The sequence below is a fragment of the Oratosquilla oratoria genome, unplaced genomic scaffold, assembly GCF_046742065.1.
Source record: "Oratosquilla oratoria isolate Oo_2021 unplaced genomic scaffold, ASM4674206v1 SCAFFOLD233, whole genome shotgun sequence".
In the NCBI taxonomy this organism is placed as follows: Eukaryota; Metazoa; Arthropoda; class Malacostraca; order Stomatopoda; family Squillidae; genus Oratosquilla; species Oratosquilla oratoria.
In genome coordinates this window covers 82,353-88,504 of record NW_027467585.1, presented here as the reverse complement: position 1 = coordinate 88,504, position 6,152 = coordinate 82,353, and positions in this window count along the sequence as shown.

Below are 6,152 nucleotides of genomic sequence, written 5' to 3'. Positions count from 1 at the left end.
GTGTACACATATATAATTAAACTAACTAACCAGTCCCTCCGTCCTAATGGGTACTTTTTTTTTTTTTTTTTACTCTACTTGCGGCCAAGCTACTATATGAATCCATTTGGAACGATTGTGCATTTCATACAGGAGGAGCCAAGAAGAGAGGGAGGGAGGGATGGTGAATGGGAGTGGAGTATGTAGGGATGAAATGGGTGGGAGTGGATCTATGCCTTTGACTTTTGGCTACCTCCCTTGTAAGGGGGAAAAAGCCGTTGGTATACAGTATGTACAGTATATGTATGTATACAAATGATAGCGTGAAACATATATGCTCAAAATTATTTAATTTGACTTGAGTTTATTCATTTCAGCACGATATAATTTCACAAACATTTCAAACCAATACTAATACATATGGGATAACCAACAAACATAAAGAATCTAGACTGAGTTACAGGTAAGAATATAATAATATACTAGGATTAAACCAAAACAGCCAAATAAGGGGGCTTATTTTCATTGATGTCAAAAGATATATACATATATATATATATATATATATATATATATATATATATATATATATACATATATATACATATATACATATATATATATATATATTTATATATATGTGTATGTGTGTGCGTGTGTATATATATATATATATATATATATATATATATATATATATATATATATATATATATGCGGAAAAACTACCAAGGAAAAAGATAAACTGATGACCAAGCGCTTTAGTCTATTCAGACATCCTCAGGGTACATAGAAATGAAAAAGGACACAAGAATATATACACAGAGTATAAGGTCAGGAAGGGAACCGGGGAAGGTTGTGAGGCTCTATTGTCGACCTGACCCATTCGTGGCAGCGGACGTTTGGGCCACTACCTTTTTCATAATCAAATTGTCCAGCTTGTACATACCATGAATTAAATCTAAGTTATTGACAAATGTATCTTTGATCAGACTAGATTCTATTATATTTCTAGTCAAATATGACTTATTTTTAACAATTTCTTTAGCACCCTCCCAAATTATGTAATGATTAAAGTCCCGTAGGCGAATAAATAATGCATTAGAAATCTGCCCACTCTTGACGCTATACTGATGTTATTTTAACCTTATTGTTATTCTTTTTCAGTCTGACCAATATAGCATTTGCCGCAATTTTTACATGGAATTGAATAGATGCATCCTTCTACCTTATAAGGAGATTTTTTAATTAAAAGACTTCTAACTGTAATGGAGTTCTTAAATGCCACTTGAATGTTGTACCATTTTCCGCTAGCTGGCGACGCGTGTCTATGGAAATAGCTCAATTTAGCAGGAACGGTAAACTAAGTTGAGCATTTTCCGTCAACTGGCCACATGCGTGTCTCAGAGTCCAACGTTACCAGACTGTGGTGGTGGAGTCAAAGAAAAATTTATAATTTAGTATTTTGGAGGCAAATATATATATATATATATATATATATATATATATATATATATATATATATATATATGTATATATATATATATATATGTATATATATATATATATATATATATATATATATATATATATATATATGTACTATAATATATATACAATATATAATTCAGTATATGTATAAAGTATAATTGTAGCAGAAATATATTCAAGTAGAAATAGACTTTATAATAGGAAAACAAAATAATGAAAGAGTAAGTTGATGGGAAAATTCAAAATCAGTACGCGAGAGTAATCACCACGAAAAAGACTTCTATAACAACGAACTACGTTTTCTGCAACAACACAACAATAACGCTCACTATCCAAAAACCAATTGTCCAGTCCTATTAATCGCTAGAATTATGTACATCAAACCAAACACGAAGCTATGACTAATATTTCGCGAAATTCAGACAGCTCATATCATTGTTACATGATACACACACACACACACACACACACACACACACACACACACACACACACACACGATCTGATAAAATGGGATAATAGAAATACAAGAGGACACGGAAAGAAAATCAAGAAAGACAGTTATAGAAGAGATCTGAAAAAGAACAGCTTTCCTCACAGAGTAATAGACAGTTGGAACAAGTTAGATGAGAAAGTGGTGTGTGCAAAAACAATACATGAATTTAAAAATAGTTTACATAAAATGAGATATGAAGACAGGAGACCACGAGCATAGCTCCCCTTCCCATAAAATACAACTAGATAAATACACACACGTTGCAACAAATTACTGCACGTTGCTGTTCGTTTGCAATTCACGATTGTGCTGCCGATAATTCACTTACAATAATATATATACTGTATGTGTGTGTGTGTGTGTGTGTGTGTGTGTGTGTGTACACTAGGAATTTTTTAGGTACGTATCATTTTTATAATCCGCTCTGGCAACACTGTTACACCAACGCTCACTCGCTCAATTTAATGGAAAATTCAATTTAGCGGACTGGACCTTGGCTGAATTAGTTCGTTAAATCAGGCTTCTACTGTATTTACCTAGTTGTATTTTGCAGAAGGAGATCTATGCTTGTAGTGACCTGCAGTTGTATCTTTCTGCACCCAGTTCTTTCTTAAAATCATGTATAGTTTTAGCACTCACTGTTTCCTCTTTCAATTTGTTCTATGTATCTATTACTCTGAGTTGATAAGTTTAGTTTGTCCAATCTTTGTTCATATGTCAGCTTGCAAAGTGTTAGTGCCATCTTTGTCATTCCTCTTTGTGTGTGTGTGTGTGTGTGTGTGTGTGTGTGTGTGTGTGTGTGTGTGTGTGTGTGTGTATGTGTTGGTGTAACAGAAAAAACTGCTACAAGTGACACTGACAAATGAAACCACTATCATCTATGACTGCTTGACAACGTTGCCATCTTTGTTGTGATAGATGCAAAGGTCAAAGAAATACAAGTATACTAGATTCGTCTAACCTAACCAGCATTTAGTAATGTGGTGCATGTCATTCTAAAGGTCATCAAGGTTGTCGTCATCATCAGGGATGTTGACGGCCTGTTTTGTCACCCGATTAGACTGCTTGGGGTAGAGGAGTTTCATAGCTTGAAGAAAATCATAAAGGATTACAAAGGCAGAGCATGCCGACAGGAGACCTTTTGGTCCATAACTAGGTCGGATGCAATATATATATATATATATATATATATATATATATATATATATATATATATATATATATATATATACATATATATACTGTATATATATATGTAAAAGATAAAATAAAAATATATATAATAATGTATGTAATAACAATAAATATAATAAATAATACATAGGTATAATTAAATAATAAACAGGTAAATAGTAAATGATAATAAACACAGATAAATAATAATAAATGGAAATCAAGCAATTGATAAATAAACAGACAAATAATAACAAACACATAATCAAATAATATCAAATGAATGGCAGTCATTACAACATCTTGCTTTAAATGTTTATCTAAACGAATCTTAAGGCTTCGAACTGAACTACAGCCCAGTTCCTTGGCACTGTTTTAAAAATATGTAGCTTGGTGACATCACTTGGAGAGGGAGAACACTCGGTACACACCATCAGCACCATTGTCAAACTGACAACACTGACAGGACTGGAGAGAAGACAATATGGCATCTCAAGCCTTTTGTCGCAACTCCATTCAGTAGTGTATTACTATTTGATTGATGTACTTTTTATTTATTAATCTCCACCAAGAAAAGCATATATTACATTGATGTATTATAATTTACAAAATGAATATTTTTCTATTGTTATGTTATGTAGGTAAGAAGTTCTAAAAAAAAAAACATTCTTTTTACTTTGTCTGCTTGATAATTATACTTATTTTATGGTCATTAGCTAGTGCAAACCCATAATATGGAATCACTGACATACATTGGGCCCACTGGATATAGAAACAATGATAACGGGGATGGCACGATTTGGTAAGTCCTTCAGGGTTCTAGCGACTTTTATTAAAATGATGACAGCACCCCGGCCCTGTTAATTAAGACAATCCACTTCTATTCCAGTATGATTATCATACAAACACATTTTACATTTTTCTCATTTAAAAGATTTTTTTCTATAGAATGATTATGTTAGGTTAGGCTAGAGTATATGAGGTTAGGAGCTGTTGGGTATTGTAGATTTCATGTTATATATCATGTTTGCACGATTCTGGAACTTATCCCTCTCTTTTAGCATCTGAAAGATCTATTTTTTCTTATAGAATGGTTATTTTAGGTTAGGAGTAACTGAAAAACAAGTTTCATGTCAAATATCCGTGTTTGCGTGACTCTGGAATCTATTCCTTTTTACAATTTTTCAGCTTGAATGATGAATTACAATTTTCTCAAAATCCATTCACTGTTTTTCGTCTAAACCTGTTCTGCATACCACACTACCTCCTGGAGAGTACCAGTGCAGTTTTGTTATAATACCATAATCATCCACATTCATTCTATATGATATACAAATTTATTAGAGATTACAAATTATATTCTATCTGGCTAATTTTATGACAAGTTGTCAAGTAGTTCCATGAATTTTCAATTTTGTTGATAATGATACAACTTTCCGTTAGATATTGTTGATGCCACTAATTTTTACCTCTGTAATATCCGGGGCGAGGTTTACCATCTTTATGCTTTTATATTTGTACAATTCACTTTCAATTTTGAATAATTTAGTATCCTTCCACCTGTCACTCTTGCCGACACTAAGCTTACTTTCGCCTACAATGTTTCAATGCGCAGTCACATTTACTAAAAATGCAACGTTTGATATATGAAATTAGATATTTCATCAATAGTTTTCACTGTAAATAAATATTTGGGAAAATGAGAGTTGTTATTTATTAGACTTTACCTTTAATCATTTCTATTTCTACTTCAGATTTCCCTCCTGCCTTGATATTCTTTCTCTTCTTTGTAGCTTTATCCATTTCCCCTCCATTGATATTAGATATTGGCCTTTCCACTGGTAATGTTTCACACAGTTCTTTATAATCGTTTTCCATCTTCAGATTCGAGAAATATCTCGGATAAGACCACTGATCTAGATATAACTGGATCACGGATCGCTGTCGAGATTATGAGGTCGGCGGCAGCCATGATGTTAGTACCAAAACAAAGTCGCGCCACGCGATCACTGATCTGATACAGTTACAGTTCTCGGCAGCTTTCGCTCCCATATACATATTCAACGATCATTTTACAATGCCAACTTGTGCTGCATTCAACTGCACCAACCGGAGAAAAGGTGGATGTGAGCAGTCCTTCCACTCGTAAGTAAATTAAGGTTTTATTACCCAAAATATCCCGATACCCATCAAGAAATGATGCGGCCATCAGGAGCCATAAAATGTTGCCCACCAACTGTTTTGTTAGGTGTTGTCATGTTAATGTTTTGTATTTATTATCGTAAGAAATAGAGATCTAGCAGCAACCCATTTGTCACGAATGTAATCGTGGCAATAGCAGGATAGATATTTATCATTTAAAAATATCTTATAAGGCTCAAACGCTGTCCAGAGCTGTGTAGCTGTATAGAACCAGTTGTTCTTCCTGATTACATGTGTAGGCTTTTTCTATATTGTGAAGTGTGAGGAATTCATATTAGATGGGCTGAATTACTATTCGGGGGCCGTTCAAAAATTATGTAACGTTTTTTCTGGTGAAATTCGACACCCCCCACCTCATGTAACATTGCGTAACACTGGGTCATACATCTCCCTGTATTACATAACACTGATTACAACTAATTACAACTCGGCACCCCCATCAAGTGTAGGCCAGATCCGCCAAACACCCCTCACTTCTCACCAAAACATACTCATTTTTATTTGTCCTGTGTGAAATTGTTTACGATTGCATCAAAGAATGAAACATGGTATGATGTTTTTGGATTTTTTTGCTCGATATTGATTGCTCGATCTGTTAAGGATATGCTATTTCAGTGCATGATTTATGACATAAATTAATAAATGAATATAAATAAACATTATTAGCGTTACGTAGCACTGTTGAAAACACCCCCACATCCTCGTAACGCATCGCATCTACCATGCACCCCCCCCCCCCGCGTTACATACTCTTTGAATGGCCCCTTACATGTTCACCACTTTAATGCGATATTTTACTATTTGAAACAAT